The sequence below is a fragment of the Perognathus longimembris genome, chromosome 10 (genome assembly GCF_023159225.1).
Source record: "Perognathus longimembris pacificus isolate PPM17 chromosome 10, ASM2315922v1, whole genome shotgun sequence".
NCBI lineage: Eukaryota > Metazoa > Chordata > Mammalia > Rodentia > Heteromyidae > Perognathus > Perognathus longimembris.
In genome coordinates, this window is record NC_063170.1 from 50973516 (window position 1) to 51001367 (window position 27852).

At 37.7% G+C, this 27852-nt stretch overlaps 1 protein-coding gene across 1 annotated transcript in view; it reads right to left on the bottom strand.

Moving 5' to 3' along the window:
• Fhit (fragile histidine triad diadenosine triphosphatase) overlaps positions 1-27852 on the bottom strand; it is a 1290154-nt gene that overhangs the window by 1232380 nt on the left and 29922 nt on the right. The window contains exon 2 of the mRNA XM_048356063.1: positions 17505-17553. The gene's annotated coding sequence lies outside the window, so the exon portion shown is untranslated. The remainder of the gene's footprint in view (positions 1-17504; positions 17554-27852) is intronic.

The following is a 27852-nucleotide window of genomic DNA, read 5'->3' on the forward strand; positions in this document are numbered from 1 at the left end:
AGTATATAAATGATTTATCCAAAGTAAATCACTATCAAATTTGCAAATGAAAAATGTGAGGCTAAACTAGTTGGGACTAATAAAATGATACCAAAACTTTGCATTTCCTCCCTCAAAAATCTGCTTCACAATGGCTAAATGACCAATCAACAAATCTATCTTACTAGTTTCAAGGTGCTTTAAAATGTTCAACAGAGGAGCTGGGAATATGGCCTAGTGGCAAGAGTGCTTGCCTCATATACATGAAGCCCTGGGTTCGATTCCTCAGCACCACATATATAGAAAACGGCCAGAAGTGGCACTGTGGCTCAAGAGGCAGAGTGCTAGCCTTGAGTAAAAAGAAGACAAGGACAGTGCTCAGGCCCTGAGTTCAAACCCCAGGACTGGCAAAAAATAAAATAAAATAAAATGTTCAAGAGATCTTTCCATCCTATGACGTCACTTGATACCCACATAGTACATTACATCTTAAACACACACACACACACACACACACACACACACACAATTGTTCCAAATGTCACATATATAATATTTACTCAAAGACACCACATACTAAGAAGTCCATACTGTTTGGTTCTATTATAAAAAGTTTAACAGTGTTCTCTCTTGGCAACATGGCTAAACAAATCAAGAAGTTTGGAATTGCTGGTAATAATGGAAAATAGTGAAATAAATTGAAATCGATCTGCTGGCAAATATACTTGCTCCTTCTCTAAATCACAGTTTATATTTTGGATGTTTCAAAAAGTGTAGGATATACTAAAGAATAAAGGATATTCATAGTTCACAGAAAAATTTCAAAACCATAGCAAAACAAATCTTCATTTTGGATTCAAGATAGTGGAGGCAAAAGCCAAGAAGCAATATTTTCCAGACAGTAACTATAAAAACTTCTGGTACATGTTAGTTTCTTGGGTGTGATCATTTTGTGCAAATTTATGAAGATGTATATTTTAAGTATAAAAGCACACAGTACTGAAAATATACATCTACAAGATACTGATATAAAAACAATCATTTTCTCCCTATAGTAGTTTTCCAACCATACCAGGAACAATATATATTTGGCAGGAGAGTGGGCAGTCTGAAAATACTTAGAAGTTTGATTGCAAACTACTGAGGTAGTGACGGTCTTAGTAGAACCTCTTAGTATTCCTTTCCCTTACAAATACTTCATATACCAATTTTCTATATTAATTCCTGTAATGTAAGTGTGAAATTTGTAGTCAATCATAACTGTGCTCTACAAATTCCAGAAAACATATGCTTGCCTCTGGTGGCTCAGTGAGCCACCAGTGTGCTGAACTTTCTTAATAATGGCTTGTTAACAATTCTGTTTAAGATATAGATACTTATATTAAGAAAATGTAGTACTTATTAGATTCATTTTGTTTTACAAGAAGTCAGTAGATAACATGTTAAATAGATTTACATGTTTTCCTTCTCAACAAACAATATATTAAATAGTATGTCAAACTTGGTTTTCTTTTCAGTTTCTATAAGTAAGAAATATGAAGACAATGGAAGCCCTTTCTTCGTGTTCTCTTATCCAATCAGTTTCCAGTAATTGAGAAGCCACAGTCCAAAACGTGTTTTGCATGACTATCAAGACTGAGTCCTGGGGGGCTGGGGATATAGCCTAGTGGCAAGAGTGCCTGCCTCGGATACACGAGGCCCTAGGTTCGATTCCCCAGCACCACATATACAGAAAACGGCCAGAAGCGGCGCTGTGGCTCAAGTGGCAGAGCGCTAGCCTTGAGCGGGAAGAAGCCAGGGACAGTGCTCAGGCCCTGAGTCCAAGGCCCAGGACTGGCCAAAAAAAAAAAAAAAAGACTGAGTCCTGGGGTGATAGCTGTGTGTATGTTATAGTTTGGATATTAAATATCTCCTAACGACCATTTATCAAAGGCTTGGTCACCAAATGCTTTGGGGATGTGTAAGAAACTTTAGGAAGCGGAGCTTAGTTAGGTCATGGGTGGTATATCCTTGAAGTAGATATGGGGACCCGAGGTGTCTGACTCCTAGTCATCCAACTCTTCTCCTCTCCTCAATTCTTCTGCCCCTTCCCCTCTTCTCCTTAATCTATTTCCTAGGCACCATGAAGTAAGAATCTCTTTTTACATGATCTCTCCACCATGATGAATTGAATCACTATCCCCAAAGCAACAGGACCAACTAATCATGAACTCAAACTTCCATAAGCACAAATCAAAATAAACCTTTCTTCCTTTTAAGTTTAATTCTCAGGTATTTTGTCACCACAATGGAAGTGTGGCTAATACACTATAGAAAACTCATACTATCATCAGAAGTAAATTTATTTTGCCAGAAAAATGACTAGCAATGTGTTAATTTATTTAATGACCCTTAAAAAAAAAAAACTTAAACCCAAAGAAATCTAAGGCAGAAACTTGACCAAAGGCAGTAACAGTTGTTGCCATGACTGAAGAGTAGGAAACTGCTTATTGAAAGAGTTGCTTCACCAATCAACCTGGACATGCAAAGGGGGACAGTTAATAATGGTAGCCATTTTAAGCATGAGTTAAAGTTATCAATAAAATATTTTTACACGATAGATGCATTTCAATCTTTTTATACCATTTTTTCTATTGAAAAGAAAGTAACAAATTCAAGGGTTTGGATTATTTATCCCTCACACGCATTGTCATAATAAAATGCTGGTTAAATGTGTATTGGAGAATGCACAAGTGATATACATGAGTACATTCATGGTAACACTTGAGCACATATACTATCACATCACTCCAGTTATACAATTATTATTTATAAGTTAATTTTATGCACATAAAGAGAATTCTCAGCACCCTTGTATCTATCCTATCCCTTAATAAAGATTAAAGAGTGAGTGAGCACTAAAACAGGTAGCAAGACACCATGGAGCAAGACACATGAGGAGCATGTGTCAAGGCTGGGTGCTGAGGGAAAAGTGGGGTGCCGTATACTGAATGTCACAAGTTATGAGAAGTAAGGGTATAAAAGAGCATACTATGGCCTATTTCACAACTAGTTGTACCTGAGCTATCCCTAAAAATGTGTCATACAGGAAGTTCTCTGTACTGTTTGGTTTGAATGTCCATCATTGACTTCTCTGAACCATCTTTTCTAGACAACCATGTCTGAGCACACAAATTAACCATCACAAAGAAATGACATGCTGTTAATAGGTCTCTTCATTGTGGCTGACAGTGCAGAACAAATGCTAGTCCCTGAGTTGAGACCAAATTTCTGGAATACTAACTGGGGTCCCCAACGGGAGATGATACATTACATAGAGGTCACCCCAAGTACTCTTGGAACAAGCTTCTAAATTCTGCTGCTTCGTGCCACACTTGCCACGAAGTGCCATATGTTCCTGCTCTCTCAGGGCATCCTTCCTCCAATCATATTCTCTACTCTCCAATCAACTTTCTCTTGCTCTAAATACACAGCTCTCAACAAAACTGACACATAATTTATAGAAAAAAAATCATGAGTGAACATAAAGGAATCAACCATAAGTAAATAAATGAATGGATGTAGGAAAACTGACCAATTTTGCAGGAAGGAGCACCTGCATGTCTAAACTATCCCCACCAAATTTTCACAGCCATCCAAAGTTATCAAGAAATACCACATACATAATTTCACCCATTTTCCTCTGCCTTATTCCTTTATCACAGAAATGACAAATATCATTTCTTTGACCCTCCTTCCTATAAGTTGGTTGACTTACTTAAGTTCTCTGAACTTCCATTTCTTTATCAGTTAAATTCAGAAGAATAATCCACACCCCATAAATTGTGATAAAATGATTCATTGCTGTATTGTTCGGGAATATATGAAAAAAAAACAAAGATGCTGGCTGTATTTTTAGACAGGATCACAAACCCTTTACAAACAACAAAGTCAGGCACACAGCTGTAATCCAGCACTGGGGAAATGGTAAGAGAACCTTAACTTCTAACCCAGCCTGGACTACAAAGCAAGACACTGACACACGCATGCATGCACACACACACACACACACACACACACATACACAAATCAATGTTATCACAATGAAACACACATATTTCATTATGTGGTCCTCCAATCTTCGCTAACTGTCAATATCAGGGTTTTTCCCTGTTTACAGAGAGAAGGGAGTGAATCAATAAGTCCCAGTGGCATTGACATGCCCAGGATTATGTGCAAGTACATCCATAAATGTACCTTAACAAAGGTATTCCAAGTTGATGATGATCACAATTCATTGCTATTTTGAAGGCCCCCGTGTTTTTCATTTCTTTCTCACTGAGCCTCCTACACTTAAAATACTCATGGAGCTTCCCGAATTTCTAAATCAGGAAGAGCACCTGCAGCCACAGGAGGGGAAATGTGGGTCCTGATGCCTGTAATATTTTTCAGACAGAAAATACTCTCCCCAATGCCTCTACCCAGGAGAGAGTAAACTACTTTGACATCTCAGCTGTTACCCCTCCAAGCAGATTCACACGCCTCTCAGCTAACACCCCTTCTAGGCAGGCATCTCTTCTTGTTTACAGTTATTCATCATGACTGACCATATACACACAGAGCCTTTGGTGTTAAGCCAAATGGCCTGTAGACCCCTAGTCCAAGACGGCTGGAAGATACAGACACACATTAAATAAGACAAGAGCAGGAAAACTCCAGGGCTTTCTCTGAGATGGAGAGACTCAAACAGACCTGCTAGAGTTCTCAAGAGCTCCTGTGTGGGAAGGCTCACAGCAAGGGGAGCAAGATCCAAACTGGGACTTGCCTTAGGCTCAGAAAGTTTTCCAGAATAGCTTCTGTGGATGTCTGAAAGCCAGTATGATGGCAAAGACAAATAAATGACTACCTATTTTGTAGGGGGTCATCTTAAACTGGAAAGAAAAAACAACAACAAAAAACCAACATATATTCCAAGGGTCAAGACAAGTCCTTGACTCTCTGATCTTAGAAACATCCAGTGGTTCCAGGCACTGCTCAGTAGAAAATTTTGTACAAAATCATACAAATAAAAGAAGTGCCTTTCTTCATCTGCAATCATCTAAATGTAGAATCATGGGAGAAGGAAAGAGATAATGGCCTCCAGAGGTAGCTTTTGGCCTTGAGGATCCCCTATAATGGAACACTTTGGGTTTAAACAAGAAGAACTTTACATTTCCTCAGAAGGAAATTCACCATAGTCAAATAATTGGAAGTACATGTAAGAATCCTAGAAAGAACAGCACATTTCCCCACTGACACAGCTGTATTGAAAAATCAACCCATGGCTCTAAGGGAAATGAGAAAGCACAACTGGTGATTTCTAGCTGGCATCCAATCTTTACTTTTGTGATCTTTCAATTCTCAGTTCAAGTATAAACAGACTTCTTGTTCCCAGAAGTAGGAAACAGATTAAGGAGGCAGGACGTTTGCTAAGTTCTGTGTAGCATATGTTCATAAGCTTTCCTTTTGTAACATTTATGGATTCATTCTGGAGTAGGGGTAAGCTGGAGCAAAGCAATTTGCCATGCTTTCATTTGCTTTATCAAGAGAAGCAAGCACAGACTGCAGAGGCCGCCTAGACCTGAGCTCCAAAGAAGTTCTCAAAAACCCCAAAGAGGCTGCTGATTATTTTCCTTACAAGGATGCTCAAGCTAAGCCATTTTTATTGCAATATAGTAAATGAGGCTCACTCAAATTATCCCAAGGAAAGTAATGGCCAAGGGGACAAGAGTGATCACTATCATGTAAACTTAATTTCTGACTAACTTCTTTGATTGTACTGCTCTTTGGGAAGACAGGCAGGCAATACTGCTGCACAGACCTTGGGGTTGCATTTTAAACCATCTTAACCTAAGGAGCACTTTGCACAGAAGATGTGCTTTCCCAAACCATACATAACTTGTACAGCAAGCTCTACATATGACCACAGTACAGCTTATGATGGTGCCAGAGAATTTTTTAACATTTAGAATATAATGCTAACTGAAAAACAAGTATGTGCCATTTTTTCACATCAACATTGCTGGGGGCATAAATAAAGTGATAGAATTATTGTCTCTTATGCTATTCACAGGGATCTGGGATTTAATCCCTAACAGGGGGGAAAAAAGCAGGGATGGGGGAGGAAGAAAGGGAAGGAGGGAAAGAAGAGAAAAATCTACCTAGCAAACTATACCCCAATGTGCTAGTTTGTCATCTTTGGGCAGTAGAATTTAGAACAATTTATACTTTTCCTATTTTGCTTATCCAGTTTCCAAATATTCTAGAATGCAAATGCATTACTTATATAACAGGAATAAAGTAATTATAAAGAGATTTAAAAATATAAAATGGCATTTACAAAAAGATTTTTCATTTGCAAAACAAAGCAATTCCATGAAGTAAAGATAATTTAATGCACCACTGGGAAACAACTACATCATATGTCCCATTCAGCTTTGTTATTATACTATTCCTTCTTCCAAAAGACTCTGAATAGCAAAAGCAATCATTAGCAGGAAGAATGGTACTGCAGGAATATCAAACTTCAAACTCTATTACAAAGCCATAGTAATAAAAACAGCTTGGTACTAGCACAAGAATAGGTCTGCGGACGTATGTAATAAAATAGACAATCCAGAAATAAGCCTAAGACCTATAGCCATCTAACATATGATAAGAAAGCAAAAAACACTAGTTGGAAGAAAGACAGCCTTTTCAACAAATGGTGCTAGCAAAACTGACAATCTACATGTAGGAAACTGAAGATAGATCCTTACATATCACCATGCTCCAGATACAATTCAAAATGGATTAAAGATCTCAATTTATAGCCAGATACCATGAGAATAAGTAGGGGAATCACTGGGGCTCCTAGGCACAGGTTGAAACTTCCTAACAATCCAGAATCACACAAAAAAAAAATCTAAGAAAGACTAGATAAATGGGATTGCATCAAAATGAAGAGTGCCTGCATGACAAAGGAGATGACTAACAAGATAAATGGCAAGCCCACAAAATGGGAGATTTTTACCAGATAGGCATCAGACAAGATCCTCACATCTAAAATATATTTCGAACTCAAAAAAATTAACCCTCCCCCAAAATAAACCCTTAAAGAAACAACCCAATTAATAAATGGGCTAAAGATTTAAACAGAGATTTCTCAGAAGAAGTGAGAATGGTCAATAGACACATGAAGAAATTTTCAATATCTCTGGCCATAAACGAAATGCAAATCAAAATAACATTGAGATTCCAATTCATCCCCAGTTAGAATGGCCTTTGTCAAGAAAATTAATAGTAACAAATGCTGGCCGGGATGTGGCCAAAAGGGAACTCTTCTATACTATGGGAAACAGTATGGAAGTTCCTCAAAAGACTAAACATCAAGCTTCCCTATGATCTATCAATTCCACTCCTGGGCATTGATCCGACAGAACACAACCAAGGCCACACTAAAGCAACCAATACAACCAGGTTCATTGCAGCATTGTTTCCATAGCCAAAATATGGAATCAACCCAGATGCTCCTCAGTGGATGAATGGATCAAGAAAATGTGGTGTATATATATATATATGCAATGGAATTCTACTCATCCATCAGAAAGGATGATATTGTAGCATTTGTAAGGAAACAGAAAGACTTGGAAAAAATTATATTAAGTGAAGTAAACCAGACCCAAAGAAACAAAGATTGTATAGTTTCCCTCATTTGTCGTAGTTAGAATGTGCCTATAAATCTACAAGTAAACACACTGGAAGGTAAAAGAAAAAAGTATACAAGAACATGATAAATTGCACAGGTCTCTAGGCATGTGCACGTAGTGAGACCAAAGGAAGATATTCTTGGGAGAGGATCACAAAGGTTCAATACCTATATGCACCTGATCATATAAAATAATACTTATTGAAATAATTCCAAATAATGGAAACAAGAGGCTTTTTTTCCCTTTGCTGCTATTTTTGTTTTCATTTCCTTTGTCTTGTTTGTTCATTTATCTGTCTTTGAGAGGATAAGATGGGACACAGAAATGGTGAGACAAAGGGTAAACAAATGCAGCAGTGATGCTCACTAGACACTATGTTAGAAAATGACCTATATAACTTATGGATGGAGACAAGAGTTAAAAACTGGGAGAGAATGAGGGAAAGAGTGACATTGTTCAAAAAGAAATGTTCTCTTTATCTGACTTATGTTACTGTAAGTCCTTTGTATATGACCTTTGCAATAACAATAAAGAAATTAAATATATGTATATATACACATATAATGGCATTTACAAAGAGGGTTTTTCACTGTAAAACAAATCAATTCCATGAAGAAAAGGTAATTTACATGCAACTACATCATACCTCACATTCAGCTTTGTTATTATTACCCTCACTTATTCTTAAGTTCTTGCTACATGCAGTTTCTTGCATCAGTACTCAGCTAAACAACCCAAGGGATAATTTAGTTATTTATATCATTGAGACTGTAGAAGTATTATCAACAATGGACAATCTGTAAGGTAACATTTAATTGATTTGCCTGCCTTATATTTTGCCATTCTACAGAGTTTTCAAATCTGCTAAATGGGACTAGGTAGAATTAAGTAAGCAGAAAGGGTAGACAACTGACCTACCTCAAGACACTCATATTCTTTCCCACAAGAAAGAGGAATTGGAGGAATTCCACTGGTGGCCCTTTTTCTGCCTCTCTGCATAAGCTGTCAACACATACTCTGATCTTCTACCCTCAGACTGGAAATTATACCTTGCATTCCCCTGGTTCTCGGGCCTTCAGACTTGGACTGAATCACAGCAGCAGCTTTCCTGGATCTACAGCTTATAAATGGCAGATTATGAAACCTCTCAACTCCCACAATCATACAAGCAAATGTCTCACAATGAATACACAAATGAAGATAAGTAATCTCTTGGTTCTGTTTCTTTGGAGAGTTCAGACTAATATAACATCCAATTTTACTGGAATATTCTTCCCTCCCCAAAACCATATGTCCAAGAAAGACAACATTTCAGATCAGATAAATCTCATTTTATTACTTTTAAATAGAGAAAGGGTTGCAGCTTCTCAGATATCCATTCTTGTGGCTTCTAGGAACAGCCTGACAGCGTCAGCTACAGCTAGAGACCCATACTCCAAAACATACATAAACACACACACACACACACACACACACACACACACACACACATTCTGAATGCCAGTGTCCAGTTTAGGAAGGAGTATGTAGCTGTAATCAACTAAACAAGGCATGAGGGAACATTCTTTGACAGGTGAGCCTCTTTTGTCAATAGATATTGCCATGTCTGCATGTGACTCCCCCAAATGAAGTAGCAATATATAAGGAATTTGCCAACATAATTTAGCCCACTGAACTAACAAAAGTTATAGCTGCATCTCAGAGAGGGTCTTCTTCTTTGAGAAATTAATTTTTCTTCTAATGAGTTTTATTTTGCAGATTTCCAAATGTAAGTTGGTAGAGCAATTCACAAAATAATTGACAATGTTTAGCAATCTGTCACCATCTTAATGCTCAAAATCCTCTCCCTGCTGCACAGTGACAACCATCAAAGGCACCCTGGTGGGTCTCCAGTTGCTTGACACCAGGGAAAAGTGGATTTTAGTTGGATTCCAGACCTGCAGAGCCAGGATTCTGTAGAGCCTTCCTATCAATCATAACATCCAAGGGGCCCAGCAGGTAGACATAGAGAGGGAGGGAAGCCTTTTTCTCTTAAATGCCTTGTTTTTCAACCATTTAAGTTGACTTTTTTCTTTTAATTTTCAGCCAAAACCATCTTCAGTGATAAATCTATCTTCACCTAATTAGCAGTAAATTTATGTGGCGTCCTTTGAGCAAAGACTCAGGAGAAAATGGTACAGAGATTCATAATGCTGCCAACATTCTCCAAAATCTTTAAATGATTGATCCTAAGTGAATTGTTCCAAAAAGACAACTGAGATGTCAGAAAAAGGATTAATCATGCGATAGAGACATTCATCATGACAGTCGTGAAACATCCCAGGACTCAACCCGTTTCAGTGCTGACTTAAGGGAGACAGCATAACTTATGAACACCCATCTGTGCTTTCACCCCTGCTGAGTGTGGGTTTCCTCTCACATTTCATGAACTTCAACAGATTTTGTCTCATGTCACAGGAACATGTTTGAAGGATAAGACACCACAAGGCAATCTCCAATGATCCGGACCTCTCATCCTCATTAAGGTTGAACTCAATAGCCAAAACTCATTGAAAGGAATATGCTCTACCTCAGAGAAAGGACAGGAATAAGACCAAGTTTAGATTGTTTTTGCTTTACTTTAAACTTCTGTTTCCTGTTATGTTGCTTAGGTAAGCAGTTGCAGGCAAGTGAGAAATGGGTTTTTCTAATAGCCGGAACAAGCTGGAGGGTGCCTTATACCAGCAGAGAAAGGCACCTGCTCCCTGGAAAAACTCTAGGGAGTGAAGGACTTTTGAGGAAAATGATGACATAATGCTGAGAAAATACTGTGGCCTTGAAGACACTGTGAAGAGACAAACCACCCTTGAAAAAACACAATGCGAAACAACACTGCATGGTTAAGAGGGCTACCAGAGTGACTAGAGTAGAATGAAGATCAAAGGACTTTTTCTGAATATGCTGTGCTGTGGCAGATCTGTAGAACTTCTGTGTCAATAACTGTAAGTGAGGCAAATCCACCAACACAACTGAGATGGAACTTTTTCCTTCCTTAAAGGAAAAAGACAAAACGAAAATAATGATGTGCACATACATGATGAAAAATCATACTTACAACATCCAAAACAATTTTATTAAATAAACTCTTTCAGTCAGAATGCAAACACAACTACCTGTATTGATGGTTTTTTTTTTCTCTTGGCTTTGCATATCATGAGCTCCTAAGAGACAGCAGAATCTCAGGCCACTTTCTTCTAACTTGCTAAATATATTCATTCCTAAAAGTTCTGCGGCCTTAAAAAAGAAAAACTCGTAGTAAAACAGAAAATTCCACAGTACATAAACATTATTAAGTAATCTTAAAATATCAGATAAAAGGTAATAGCAGACTGCTAATATTTTAATTCTTTCTAAATAATGTCATACTCACTTATGAAAAATTACTATATTCCCCTCTGTGTCCTGGAAATTACTAAAGATTGAATATAAAGAAAAGAAGTGCTCTGTATTCATGGCACTTTAAGTAGTCGAGATTCCCAAATAATACAAGAAAAAAATTTCAAGTCACACATGGAATGTGAAGTGAAAATATTCTTGGAGGAAATATTCTCTAATAATACTTACCTACTTCAGAGGGTGCTATGAAGCTCTATTAACACCAACTGAGCACTTTGAGATCTTCAAATAAAATCATGATAGAAATGCAAAGTATTATTACTATAGTTCTGAAATAATTTCACACCTAGGGATGAGAAAACTCCAGGCCAAATTTTACTGCTTCTCTCCTGCCTGATAAACAAAAAATGCCACCAGCATGGAGAATGGGGGATGGAAATCAAATAGAACAAAGGCATGAAAGTTTTTCTCTCACTCAAGCTTTGTGTTTTCCTAGACTTTGTTTTAGGGAGACAAAAGTCAGAAAAAGTGAATCCCTTAAGGTCAGGGTTAAATTCAGGGACAATTTTTTTTAATGTGTTTGCACTAGAGAAAGTAACAACCAAGTATGTATAGGCTAATACATACATTCCATTTCTATTGCATACATTTCTTTCATGGACACCTGCCAAACCCAAAAATCACCAAATAAATCATTATTTGTATCATTTATCAATATAATCTCATTTATGTGGTCAAAAAACAGCTGTTATAAGAGACTAGATTTCTACTCAGCTATGAGCACTGAACAAGAGAGTCATGTGTTACTGCTGGTGGTAATAGTGACAGTGGTTCTAATAATCAAGAAGGTGATTATAGTAGTGAGAAAAGTATAGAGCAGAAGGTATCAAACTCTGCTGGTTAAGGGAATCGCCTGTAGAATGTTTTGTTTTGTTTTTCTCCAGTGCTAGGGATCAAAATCTGGGCCTTGCATGTGGTAGGTAAGCATCCAGAGACAATCCTATCATCCCCTGCAGAGCTCTTTAACATACAAATTCTTAGTCCTCATCTCAGATGTATTGATTTTGACATTCTAAGATAAAATTCATCATTTTTAAGACAGCTACCAGGATAATAACTCTTCAGTTGCTGGTAATATTTGTAAATAATAATCTGGAACCTTATCCCAATTCTAACATAACTTACTCCAGAAAAACAAATTTTAATTGTTATTATTAAGTAGTTATATAAGGAAGTTACAATTTTATCAGGTGATGGGTACAGTGCTTCATAATAATGTCACCTTACTTTGTTCTCCCCTCTTGTCCCTACCCACAAGTTACAGAAGCCTCAATTTTCATATCCACAAAATGGAAGTACTGGTATCTCCTACATATAATATTGAGATCTTAGCACTTCCTACTAGCAGGCACTAGGGAAGAAAACAATTTTTAAAAGTACATACTAATTTTAAAATACACAAAAAGTTATATGTTAAAGGAAACATGTACATTGTCCTTAATATGTTATATAACCCTTAAAAGATACCTGTTGAATGAACTTGAGTATGGCAGAAAAAAAATACAAGGGAAAAAGTAATTCCATTGTAAAATCAAGATTGCAGCAGAAAGATGGCACCTTCAAATTGAAGTAAGGTAAAAGGGTGAAGGAAACCTAATGAAGGGTTGTTTAATCCCCGGAACTGACAATAAAATAGTAATAACTGTTAACCATCAGGTTTAGAACTAGAAAGCAAGATGTAATTACAAGATACTGGAAAAGAGTTAGAGTGTAAAAGAGGGACATACACAGGTACAGTGGACTTCCTGAGAGAAACACCGCCACTGCAAAGCCATAGTGCTTCCGGGGAAAAGTACAAACAAAATAAGATTCCAACTTTGTAGTATCTTCCAGTGGCTAATACCAGGGAAAGCCAGCTAGCAAGGGACCCAGGGGATGCTTGAAAGCAGGGGTGGGCCTTCCTGGGACACACACCCCTGCAGAGAGAGAGGGGAGAGTATAAAGAGAAGTATATCTAGCACAACTACTACAAAGAGTTATGATTAATTTACCTCACCTTCCTACTCAGTCTCATAAAACATTGTCCCCAGGTTTTCATCTACTTGGGAAATGTGTATAGAATAATAATAACAATATCAGATAGTGTATAAGACTTTAAAATTTGAAAAAGACTTCCATATGTATTATGTTTATATGATTCTCAAAATAATCCTGTACAGTATTTAGGGAAAGAGATACCTTAATGTTATAGCTTTTTGTTTGTTTTTTTTTACCCATTCTGTGGCTTGAACTCAGAGACTGGGCACCATCCTTGGCTTCTTTTTGAACAAGGCTAGCACTCTACCACTTGAGCCACAACACCATTTCCATTTTTTTTCTGTATATGTGGTACTGAGGAATCAAACCCAGGGCTTCATGCATGCTTGTCAAGCACTCTCCCACTAGTCCACATTCCTAGCCCCATGGTATAGATTTTTCTTTGCCAGTCCTGGGGCTTGAACTCAGGTCCTGAGCATTATCCCTGGCTTCTTTTTGCTTAAGGCTCATGTTATAGATTCTTACACACAAAAAAAAATCTTAATTTTAAAGACCTTGAAGAGAGTTACAAATCTCACCCAGTCACAAAGCAAGTGGCAGAGCCAAAATTAGAAAGTATCTTTCCTAGTTAACTCCAGCTAAGGTTCTTCCCACACTTCAATGCTGTAATGCTATGTACTCACAGTCGGAGGACAACATTAATGTTCATATGAGGAAAAACATTAATCAACTGTATTAGAGGCACTGGGCAGAATACAGAAATATTCAAGAAACAAGACAAACAAGGAGAAAAAGAAAAATTCCCATTCTATTCTTAGGAAACCATAAGTAATGCCATTGATAAAAGCAATACAAGTCTTCTGATACATTTTATTTTATGTATTTATTTAATTTCTCAGTAGGACAAGAAAAAGTGTTCAAATTATGAATTAAAATCAGAGGAAAAGAGAAAAAATCCAGAGTATAACCATTTTGTCTTGAAATGTTTGGGGAAGTGGCTGGAATATAGCCTAGTGGCAAGAGTGCTTGCCTCGCATACATGAGGCCCTGGGTTCAATTTCCCAGCACCACATATACAGAAAATGGCCAGAAGTGGCGCTGTGGCTCAAGTGGCAGAGTGCTAGCCTTGAGCAAAAAGAAGCCAGGGACAGTGCTCAGGCCCTGAGTCCGAGGCCCAGGACTGGCAAAAAAAAAAAAAAAAAAAAAAAAAAGGGATAGAAATGTTTGGGGAAGTAAAGAAAATCACAGTCCCTTCATAATCCCCTTCTACTGAAACCAAAACACTAGAAATGGAAAAGAATGTCCTCTCTGCTTCTATTCTCTTTTCCAGCCACACTCCTGCATACTCACAAATCCTTTTGAGGGCTTAAAGAAGTAGTCAAAGGTAACTTCTTTGTCACCCAATTCAAAAGTACTGAGTACAGAACAAAACAGCTTTTTAGTGTATATGCCAGCCCTAGGACTTGAACTCAGAGCCTGGGCACTGGTCCCTGAGCTTCTTTGCTCACAGATGGTACTCTATCACTTGAGCTACAGTTCTACTTCAGACTTTTTGGTGGTTAATTGGAGGTAAGAATCTCACAGACTTTCCTGCCCAAGCTGGCATCAAACTACCATCCTCAGCTCTCAGGCTTCTGAATAAGTAGAAATTACAAGTATGAGCCAGGGGACCCTAGTTCAATTGCTTAGTTTTGAGAACCTACTTGAAAACTCTACATGTACAGTATTAATCTACTACAAAACATTCAGCTCCTTGCACATAATTAAAAAAAATAATGAATAGCATTTTAATTGTAAAAAAATCTCAACATATCCCATTTATTCTACATCTAGTTCACTAGCGTAAAAACTTCTCCAACAGTGTTAGGTAGTTACAAGCAACAGAAAACAATTGGCTAATTTAAAACAAATAACTAGAGGGAAATTAGAGGCTCTGTGAATCCAGGGCAAGCTGGAAAACAAGGCTCTGAGACTATCAATAGTCCAGACACACACAAAGTTCAGAAACAGGCTTGGTACTACTACAGGTAGTAACCTGTGGTTTTATTATAGCATATATCATCACATCACAGCACCCAACTGGGACAAAGAAGAACAACTTAGCTAAAGATTCATATTCTAAAAAAGGATCATGCACCTAACCAAGGTTGTGCTCATAATACAAACACATAGTCTGAGTGTAGGTCCATAATTACAGTTTCACTACACAAAGTACCTCCAAAGGAAGCAAAGGTATTATAAAGGGCAAATAAACACACAAGACAGGAGGAAAAATGGAAGAGCATATTCTCTCTCTGAAAAAAAAAGTATTTAAGATTTAAATTGAGACAGTGAGAGAAGGAATGACATTGTCCAAAAAGAAATGTACTCTTTACCTGATCGTTTATCATAATAATTAAAAAATTAAAATAAATTACTAAAAATAAGTTTGAGAGTAAATAAATCAGTAGTAAATCACTAATTCCTCAAAACTAATTTTTAAGATCATATTGATTTTTAAGATCACACAGAAACACAAAAGTGTTTTCTTAGACACTTTTAAAACTTCAACTTCACAATCTTTCACTTCCAGAAGCCCCACTTAACATAGTATTTAAAAGCTGGCTTTTTATTTGACTTTTAAGGCCAAAGCCAACTTTTTTATTTTGGTAACAAACATGATCATTTTGGAAACCTTATCCTGAAGTTGCTAGAAGGAAGCGATTTCTCAAAATGAACAAATGAATAAGGCTGTGCTGCTGCTGACAATGATAATATGATAATGATGATGATAATGAATGATGGTGATGATGATGATGATGATGATGATGATGATGATGATGATGATGATATTAACAAGGAGAGCAGCAGCTAACATCAGCTGATCTACCATGGTATCATGGAGCAGGACTTGTTCTTCCATAATAACCACATAAGGCAGTCAATAGAAGCATCCCCATCTCACAGGTTAGGAAACTGACACACAAGAAAATAAGTAATTTTCCGCTGATCTAATAGCCAAATCAGGACTGAACCCCAGAGTATTTGTACCACAGTTTTCAATGAGACAAAGAAAATAGATGTGCCAGTGTGAAAACATCTCCCAAGGGGACTGCAGGTACCATACATGTATCTACCTATTAACTCCAATAGGTTATTGATATTTATATCTAAAAGCTATCAGGTACTATTTCATTGCAAGTGGCACAATGATCCAGAGATATGAAAGCCATATGTTCAAAAATAAGAATGAACTACTTCATATGATAACACTGTTTTTATTAATGGCCAATCATTATAGCACAATTCCAAGCCAACCAGCTTTCAGACACCAGAGAGTGGCCTCACCACAAAGCAAATCCCTAGAAGAGAGTTACCACGGATCATGTTTGGTCTATTCAATAAAGGGTTGAATTTCCAATTTCCTAGTAAAATAAACATTAAAAACTCAGGCTTCAAAATTGATTTGTCATAAAGTTAAGAATAACTTAAAATATAAGGTAAATCAAAATGGCTTTTCAGCATTAACTAAAGTGGTCACATTCGTGATTACTGTAATAAAAATGACAGAAAAAACTAAATTTGTCAAAAATATAACTAATGATGAAAACAAATGTAGAATTATGGCATATTTCACCCTGGCCACCACAGACTCTTGATGAAACTGCAGTCCTATAATTCCCCAGAATGAATTCTCTAAATTAAAATACTTCATGCAGAACAGAAATTAAACAATGAATCAAGAACAATGCTGTACAGAGGTGTGCTTATAAATACACCTAGCAAAGAGGAAACAATTACATTTTCCACGTAAAAACCAACTCAATTGTAATGTTTCACAGGAGGCTGAGTAGGTATTTTTCCTCTTGCTTCAAGCTTGGAAGTTCATTTCCTGTAAATCACTTAGGATTCAGAGTGACTAGGTAGAATGCAATTAGCTCTACCAAACTGGCTGGCTTTCTCCCTTCTACAAAACTAGCTCCTCCAAAACACAACTGCACAACTGACTTTCACGATAAATTTCATCCAACCCAATTGAAATGCCACTCTGGATTTTATTTTCAATGCTTTATTTGACCAGCTGGTTTTATTTAACTATTGACCAGAAGTAGTACAAGTGCATTCTTTTTCCATCTAGCATTAATCTTAGTAAACTTAGCTCCATTGGAATGACTTAACTGCTGAGAAGAAAGCAAAAGTCAGCAAGCATACAATTGCATTTGGCTACCCTCAGCACATCATTTTATTTCCTCCTGCTTTCTGCTAACTATTGCTCAGCACTTTTGCCTATGAGGGAGGACAAGCAGGTGGTTAAGGAAGTAGTCCTGTCAGCTATATCTTTAATTCAAGTGTTTAAATCTCTGAATAAAAGAAAAATCAATGTTGTAAAGGCAATGTTTGTCAAGGCCATGTAATAAATACACTTACCTTTACAGACTGTTCTCAATGGATTTCCCTTCTTTGCTGAGCTTCAAAGCTAGAGAGAGATAAAAATGAAAGACTGAGTTGTCTGAGAGTAAAATATCAAATGTTTTTCTTTCCAAGTTTCTAAATAGAATTTCCATGTACAATGATATGTGGTGTTAGCCAAATAAACCATTGATAAAACTTGTGCCTCACACTTTCTGCCTAAGCAGCCAATAAGAAACAATCTGCTATTGTTTGAAAATGGTTTGAGCATCCTTCAAAGGATCATATAGAGAAATTTAATTTCTACTGTAAGGTATCAAAAATGTGGAAACAATCTAATTCTGTTGTTTATAGGTGGGGCCGTTAAGAGGAGAATAGAATTATATATGGTCAGTAGAGATTCCATGATTAAATGCTAATAGCTTTTTAAAAATATTTATTTATTTATTGTCAAAGTGATATACAGAGGGGTTACATATGTAAGGCAGTGAGTACATTTCTTTTCAAACTTGTTACCTCCTCCTTCATTTTTCTCCCACATCTCCCCACCCCCGAGTTGTGCAGTTAATTTACAGCATATAATTCTGTTAGTATTGTTGTTGTATTGGTTCATCTTTTATCCTTTGTCTCTCCATTTTGATGTTCCCCTTCCCTTCCCTAGTTCCAATAGACGTATATACAATACCCAGGGTACCAAAATCAGTTACAATGACATCAGGGGTAAAACCATAGGGAAGAAAGACAAACGGAAAAAGGCATAATTTCACATGGTACGTTGAAAACAACAACAACAATGATAAACCACTTATTTCCATAACTTGGAGTTCATTTCACTCAGCATCATCTTATGTGTTCATATGTACATAGATATTGAGCTATTGTGATCTTCTGCTAGGACTATCATAGACATATATTAATTATTACCAGTGAGGGAAAACATAGAATCTATGTTTCCTTGGGTCTGGCTCACTTCACTTAGTATGATTTTTTTCCAAATCTTTCTGTTTCCTTACAAATGGGGCAATGTCAGTCTTTCTGATAAAAGCATAGAATTCCATTGCTTATACGTACATTTTCTTGATACTTTCATCTACTGCGAAGCATCTGTGTTGATTCCCTATTTTAGCAATAGTAAGTTGGTTAAGCACCTGTAACAAACTAAATCTAGATCCTTATATGTCACCCTGCACCAGAATCAAGTTCAAATGGATCAAAGACCTGGAGGTAAAAGCAGATACCCTGAAAACACTGCAGGAAGGAATAATAGAAACACTTGGGCTCCTTGGCACAGGTCAAACTTTCTTAATAAAGGCCTAGAAGCACAACAAATCAAAGAAAGGTTGGACAAATGGGACTGCACCAAACCAGAGAACTTCTGCATGGCAAAGGACGCAACTTGCAAGATAAACAGAAAGCCCATAGATTTGGAGAAGATCTTCACTGGCCATGAAACAGACAAGGACCTCATATCTAAAATATACATAAAACTCAAAAAATTAAGTTTCCCCAAAACAAATCCTCAAAGAAACAACTGCCCCTTTAACAAATGGGCTAAAGACTTAAAGAGAGACTTTTCTTAAGAGGAAATGAGAATGGCCAAGAGGTACATGAAGAAGTGCTCAACATCACTGCCCATAAAGAAATGCAAATCAAAACAACATGGAGATTCCTCACCCCAGTAAGAATGTCCATTATCAAGAAACTATAAAACAGATGCTGGTGGGGATGTTACCAGAAGGGAATCATACTACACTGTTGGTGGGAGTGTAAACTTGTTCAGCCACTCTGGAAAGCAGTGTGGAGGTTCCTCAGAAGGCTAAACATAGAGCTCCCTTATGACCCAGCAACCTTGCTTTTGTGCATCTACTTAAAAGATCACAAGCAATACCACACTAAAACTACCAGCACAACCATGTTCATTGCAACATAGTTTACTATAGCTAAATCCTAGTAGCTTTATAAGAAAGAAGCACAGGCAGGTACCAGTGGCTCACACTTACAATGCTAGCTACTTGAGAAGCAGGTTAAGAGAATCAAGGTTCAAGACCAGCCCAAATAAGAAGTGCAGTGAGCAAAATATCATATAGTCAATAGGTGGATATAGTGCAATATAACCAACATCCTAGCCACATCAGAAAGCATAAATGATAATAAGTTCAGTCCAGCCCAGGGGAAAAAATAAAACATTATATCAAAAATAACCAGAAGGACAGTTTTTCTGAATGCTACAATGACTAAGGTCTTAACTGACCTGGAAGACTTGAAAGTCAACAGCTGGAATTACCCAAAGGCTCATCTCCCACAAATCTGCCAGTTTTTGCTGAGAGTTGGCTAAGACCATAGCTGGAACTGTCAGCTGGAATGTTTACACATGGCCTTTCCCTGTAGTATGAGGCTCCCACAAACATGGTGACTGGATTCCAAAGACATGAATTCAAAGAGAGAGACAATCAGACCAGATATAAGACTCAAAAGTCACTAAACACCATTTTTTCACTGCACCTAGTAGACAGGAATGTCACACTTATAACCTGACTCGAAGGAAGAAAACAGACACATAACTTGCAAGTGCATTTTAAGAACACATAGGACAGGGAAAATGTTCTAGCCATCTACCTTGTAAAAACATAATTGTTTTTGGAAGTCTAAAAAACCTTTGTTATATAGTTTTATAAATATAAACATGCATATGACCTAAGCATTCTTTACAAGCAGATGTGGGACACAAGCAAAACTGACTATATATTAGACTATAAGGGTGGTCTGAGCAAACAAAAATGAGTTATAAAAATTTTGTTTTGTTTTTTTCATTTCCAGTCTTATTGTTTTTCCCCATGTTTGTTAGCATATAGGAGTTGCACAGGGGCTGGGAATATGGCCTAGTGGCAAGAGTGCTTGATTCATATACATGAAGCCCTGGGTTCGATTCCCCAGCACCACATATATAGAAAATGGCCAGAAGTGGCGCTGTGGCTCAAGTGGCAGAGTGCTAGCCTTGAGCAAAAAGAAGCCAGGGACAGTGCTCAGGCCCTGAGTCCAAGGCCCAGGACTGGCAAAAAAAAAAAAAAAAAAAAAAAGGAGTTGCACAAAAGTGTTTCATTGTGATGTCTCCACACATGCACACAATGTATCCTAATCAAATCTATCCCCTCTGTCCGTCCTCTTATTTCCCTCCCTGTTTCCTAAATCAGTTTCTACAGGTTTCATTATTCTATTTTCATTGGAGAAATTAAAATGAGAAATAAATTTCTCATAAGAGAAATAAAAAGCCTTTCATGATGAACAAAAAAAATTAAAAGCAATTTGTTACCATTAAAACAACACTGCAGAAGGAATCCTGTACACAGAAAAAAAGGAGGAGAGAGGGGAAGAAGAAGAGGTAGAATCATGGAACTACGAGGGAAAAAAAATCTCATCAGTAGATATGTGATTGAAGAACAGGAAAAAAAAAAAACACCAGAAAAACAACAAAATAGCAAGATCTACCACATACCTTTCAATAGTAATTCTGAATGTTAATGGATTCAATTCTCCAATCGTAAGACACAGATTGAAAGACAGGATTAATAATTAATTCCCACCATTTGTTACTTACAAAAAAATGCACCTCACTAACAAATCCAACTTTAAATTGAAAGAATAGAAAAAATATTTTCTAAACAAAAGCAGCCTAAAAGCAAGCAGGAACAGCCATACTAACTGACAAAGCAGACTTCAAATCAAAATCAGAAAAGACAAAGAAAGTCACTTCCATTAATAAAGGAAACAATCCATCAAGAGAATTTAACTATTGTACATATATACACATGAATGTTGACATACACAATTCATAAGGGAGACATCATTAGATAAAAAAAACAGCAACAACAAAATCCTAGATCCCAACACACAAATAGAATGAGTTTACGTATCCTACTTTCACTAATAGCTAGGTGATCCAAATCAAAAACCAACAAGGGAACATCAGAACATCAGAACATCAGAAATAACTTTTAATACAGATCAAATTGAATAGACATCTATAGAAGAAGCCACCCAAGGATCGACCCAAGGAACTTTCTCCAAAATAACTCATATATTAGGATTTAAAATGCACATCAATGAACGTAAAAAATAACTGAAATATCTTCCTATATTCCATCAGACCACAGTAGAATCAGAAACCAATGACCATAGGAAATATTGTAACACAAAGACTGAACAATTTTACATGATCTGGGATTCATTGGAAAAATATGAGAAGAATTTAAAAAACAAAACCATAGAGCCAGATGCTAGTGGTCCCCATAAGACTCTTACCTCCAATTAACCACTCAAAAACTGGAAGTTGAGCTGTGTCTCAGAGTGGTAAAGCTCTAGCCTTGAGCAAAAAGAGGTCAGGGGCAGTGCCCAGGCCTGGAGTTCAAGCCCCAAAACGGACAAAAAAAAAGAGTAATTGTAAATAAATTACCTAATGATGCATCTCAGCCTCTAAGGAAAACAAGAACAAGATAAACCTAAAACAAGTATATGAAAAGAAGGACAATCAGGGCAAAATTAAATTATTGTCATAAAAAGAACAATACAAAGAATAAATGAAACATAAAGCTGATTCCTTGAAAATATAAACAAGAGCCACAGACCTTTAATAGTTTTCTTACTATATTACACTTGAGTTGAAAATCAATTATGAGATCTTAAAAATGTTTGAAAATGGGCTGGGAATACGGCCTAGTGGCAAGAGTGTTTGCCTCATATACATGAAGCCCTAGGTTCGATTCCTCAGCACCACATATATATAAAAGGCCAGAAGTGGCACTGTGGCTCAAGTGGTAGAGTGCTAGCATTGAGCAAAATGAAGCCAGGGACAGTGCTCAGGCCCCAAGTTCAAGCCCCAGAACTGGTTAAAAAAAAAAAAAAAGGTTTGAAAATCAAGTTTATAAGACAGTTTCCCTATCTGACACCAAACAGAGCCTACTGCATGACAACCCACATCTGCAGGGGAGTGGGGGTGGGGGGTGGGGAAGGATTATTTGTTTGCTTGTGAATATTTGGGTTTAAGTGCCAGAGAAAGAACTATACAAAACTGTCCAGGTAAGAAGTTGGGTTTATGGGTATATAGCTGAGAAAGGGGTTTGAAAGTTATCCTAAGTGGGAAGTAGCTGTTGAATCCTACCTAGGAGAAAGAATTATTGCCAGAGAAATTAACTAAAACCTTAAAGGTCACATGATATAAAGACTGAATATTTCCAATATAAGGCCATCACGGAACACAATGAGAATTGATGAGACAGGATACAATTGTGAGTTGGAAAGTGAAGAAAGAAGTGGAAATCATTAAATGAAGACAATGAGTAAGGATAGTAATCAGAGATAAATTTGGTTGTGAGGAGAGGAAAGCAACTGGCAGCTAACAGACAGGGACTGAATTCTTTTTTTGTTTGTTGTTTGTTTTTGCCAGTCCTGGGCCTTGAACTCAGGGTCTGAGCACTGTCCCTGTCTTCCTTTTGCTCAAGGCTAGCACTCTGCCACTTGAGCCACAGCACCACTTCTGGCCGTTTTCTCTATATGTGGTGCTGGGGAATCGAACCCAGGGCTTCATGTATACGAGGCAAGCTCTTTTGCCTCTAGGCCATATTCCCAGCCCATGTTCATGTCTTTTTTAAACAGAAATATCAACCAATGTCTGGATGATAAAAAGGTCCATTTGAGGTAAAGAGGTTCAATGTGCAGAAAGGAGAAAGCTAACCAGAAGTAAAATATTCCTAAGGAGGTTGAAAGGGACAGGTGGAGGACTGAACTTAAACACAGCTTTGTCTCACCTTAATTCTGCAATACCCTGTAATAAACCCTAAGGTGTAATGCATTATTTTCTCTTGGGTTTATGTTTTCTCACCTTAGAGTCTAAACTTGTTAAAAACATATGGTATTTATTTTTCAAACCAGTCCACCTTACTCCTCCTACACTGCATGCTCCAGATTCTATACTAGTATCCACAACCACTCAGTAGTTGTTGAGCTGGGCATAGAGGTACACCCTTGTAATCCCAGCACTGTGGAGGCTGACAAAGGAAGATCACAAGTTTGAGGCTAGCTATACAGTGAGACCCTATCTCAACAAAACTAAACTTGTTGAAGAAATGAATGCAAGCACATTCTATAGTCTTGGTACTGGAACATGATTAGGGTATATGGATGTGGATGGGTGTGTGAACCCTACAAAGGAGATATAAGTAAGGATGACATTTTAAACCAAGTCAGGGGAAGTCTTTCAAATTAACCCTTTCTTTTTCATATTTTCCTTGGCCCAAGAATCCAAGGCCCTACATTTGTACAGCTCATGAAAACATTTTCACTTACAGCTATATACAATGTTATACTTACTTCTCTTTACTCCATGCCTCACTCTCTCTATAGACAACTACCTCCTTCACATAACCTTCTACAATACATAAATTCCATTTGAATGTATCCAAATATATGTTTAGACTTCAGCTCCCCTAAAAGAAATAAACGTGGATACAGAACAGAGCAAACCAAATAATATCCTGACTTTTCTTGGAGGATCTTCACAGCTTTATAAACCATTATCCATGGTTCAGCCTTCAGCTCCCATAAAAACTAGTTTGAATTTAAAGAAACATCTCTCACATTGATAGACTTGCTTTGGTGATTCATTTTCCTCCAATTGACTCCTATTTCTCAAAAACACATTACTTAAGACAAGCTTGACTGGGATCCAGAGACCTGCCTCTCTATTGTTGCGTTCCTTAGCCCTCATCTGACTTAACTGCTGTGTTGAGGGATTGGGTATTGACCTTTAAGTCTGTAACAATTATCTACATACCTAGGAAAGAGGATTGCATTCAGGTACAAGAGTGAAGACACTGAATAATTTCAGACCTCATTTTCATTTTTATGCTACATTCAGTGAGCTGTTACTGCAGACAAATTATTGCAACATTCTTTCAAATGATAGCCAATTTTCAACTAAGAGAAGATTCTTAAACCTCCTTCTAAAACCTTTTTCTACATATCGGTGGAAAACAGACAGTTGGAAAACAGAGCCCAAGTTAAGCTACCTATAAATTAGTATCCAAAACACATGGAAGTATTTGAGAATCTTCATATGAATTAGACCCTCACAAGAAATAGCAATGTCTGACCCTTCTCATATATTTTTCAAGTTATATTTCAATGTACATGTGCTTATTTCTTATGAAGTATTTGTAAAAGTTATGAAACTCAAATATATTTATAGTTCTAAAAGAATGACCAGAATAACTTTTAGGTTTGTGGTTCATCTGGAAAACTGGTCAACATTGTCAAAACAAGGGGGTGAAAGACTTCCCATTATACAGCAAGCTCAACAATTCAGTCTACTGACTGAGCTTATATACTCTAGGACCATATCAAGCATGTAACACAAAACGTATAAAATTTGTGTAATAAAGGAATAAGTTTTATACTATTATTGATGAATATGGTTAGAAATTCTTACTAAGATCAGTTGTAAAGATCTCTCTCTTCTCATATTTTGTACTTCAGGCTTTCAGAAAACAAAAAAGGTATCTCTATTGAAGCTTGCCCTACTGTGGCCTCTCTCTCTCTCTCTCTCTCTCTCTCTCTCTCTCTCTCTCTCTCTCTCACACACACACACACACACACACACAAAAAAAAAAAAAAAACACATCCTGTCACACCTGTTCAATACCATCATATTTGCCAGGTTTTGGAAAAGTAAATCTGCCAAGTAGCACAGGATCTGGGAAATCATTAGATGACATCTAAGGAACGGAATACCAATCAGCCAATAATTAGCATCTCAAAATTCATGGAGTTACAGACAAATCAAATTCCATGAAATCTCGGGGAGCATGACCCGAGGTAGTTTGGTGCCCTAACAATGGGAGGTCAGTGAATCATCTGACCACCAAATAGGACTAGAAAGTACTAACCTAATCCCAGGAGGAGACATTGTGACAATGTGACATTTGCACAGGGATGCCCTAACATGGCCCCAGTATGTTTTCTCAGAATGGGATGACATTTCAAGTCAAACAGTTCTGTTCCCAATAGCACAGGTTCTCCTCAAACCACTAACCTGTATTTGAGAGGGGAAAAAAGAGGCATAATTTTTAGATAAACACAAACTAGGGTTGTGCAGATGCTATGTTAAAATAATTCATTTTAAGGGAGGTCAAGCCAGTATCTCAGTGTATCATTTATTCCTTTCATTTCCAGATGCTTTACCCTTAGTTGAAAAACTTACTCTCACTTGAGCAACTCATTTTGAGTCACATCCACATGGGATACTCTTTCAGTGTGTGCTGAAACCACTTTGAAAGTTGTACTAAGAGGCACGGAGAGTGGCTGTCAGTGTACTGTGACCTCACCAAGCTCTTGCTGCCTGGAACTGCTGTCCACATGTGAGTCAGTCCAAGGACACATGGCCATTGCTGTTACCACTGCCTCCAGCCTATCTAAGGTCACCTTTCCTGCATGGCTGCCTCATTCTACAGGAAGAAAACAGACAGGCTGAGAATGCCAGCACTCCATTTGGTTTTTGCACTTGCCAACTCTACCCCCAGCCCACATGATTTGGGAAAAGCATCTTTAAGAGGAAGCCAGGATGATGGACCCAATCTCCCAACAGACTGACCAAGCCCTGGAGGCAGACACTGTGCCTCCATCACATAGCCTATGTATGCCAGTTGAATCTGCACCCACTCTAAATTGAGGATGACTTCCAGGCCCCTGCTCTACTGCAGGGTTAGCAAACAGTCTGTGCTCCTCCTGGCTCCTGGCCCAGGGTTGGAATGGCCCAGCTACGTCACTGTGGAGAGAGAGTCTGGTTGTGCCCTCCTCTGAACTCTCCATCTGGAAGATTGCTGGCCTCCTTCCCTCTCATTTTTAATCTGACAGACACTGCTGGACAGGAGAACTCAGAGCAGACCAAAGTTCATCTTCCTTTCTCTACTTCTCGGCTGGTATAATCGCTGGGGCAGAATGAGGTTGGCATGGATCAGGATGCCAGGAATTAAATGAAGGTCCCTGACCACTGGACCACATTGGTCCTGCCTTCCAAAGTCTTAATTAGTCCTCTTCTGCCTGGCATACCCACATGCCTCTGGAACCCACGTAGGTGACAGGGCTCACAGCCATGCTCACAGCCAGTATTCAACAAAATATTGGTTGAGGATAGTGGTCACAACGCCTGCTGGCTCATGGATTTGCAGTAACCATCAATTTTGAGGTCTGAGCACCAGCAGCAAAATTTCTGCTCTCCTTTCTAATTCAGACAGTTCTACTGAATTATTCTGAGTGATATGCAGCCACTAGCTCACTTTGGAAGCGAAATGATCTTAACAAACAGTGTCAGACTTGATAGACAGGTTTCTGAGCCTAGGGACCAAAACAAAGGATACAAAGCAAAAGAGAGGAAGGGTTGATAGCAAAAGGAAAAGAGCAAAATGAAGAAATGGGGAGAAATGTGGGACTATATATTTCAATGATACAATGCTGAAATGATCTGTGAACACAACAGACTTGGGGAGGGGAAAAATAAAGAAAAGGGAATAGGAATTTTGATGCTGAGACAGACATAGGGCTAGCAGTAGAATAGATTCGACAGGAACATAGAGATTTCAAAAGACAATGAGTCTTGATTCTGTTCTGTTTTGTACCTCTTGAACTACTGTGACACACCAAAATTTGCTGTTTTTTCTAAGAGTCCATAGGCAGATACAATGGAAACTCTGAATTCATTTTTCCCCCTCTTCATTCATTATCTCTGGCCCTTATCCACAGGCCTATTGCAGACTAAATTGGATTTTGGATCACTGGTACTGAGGCACTGCAATTAATTAACAATAGAAACATAATATTTATATCCAGGCCTAACAACATCTGACATTTAAACTATTCTGCCAGTCGGTCAAATTCCATTCGACAAATTTTCATTTTAATGAACATGACAGGCTACAGTTTACATGATAGGCCAAGAGTCAGAACCAAGTTGATTTCTTGCCATGTGCTTTTCAAGGAATAGCCATGCTGCAGGAGAAACAAGTTAGGAGACTGTCAGAATAATACAAAGATCTGTTCCCTATGTTCCACCCAAACAGACCAAGGACATTCTACCCCACATCCTCCTTACAGACCCCAGGATGAATCTGCCCTTGCTTCCTCTGCACATTCAGAGTTAAATACTTGTTGCCCCTTATAATCTATTGGATAATTTTTCTATCTTTGGGTTGCTGACATTTTCTTTAGGATAATCAAATCCCTTAGTCCTTCCTAATTAAAAAGTGATAAACGTTTTGCAAGGCATCCAATAATGTGCAAAACATACGAAGTTGGAACTGATGCAGCTTTTTCAGTTGGC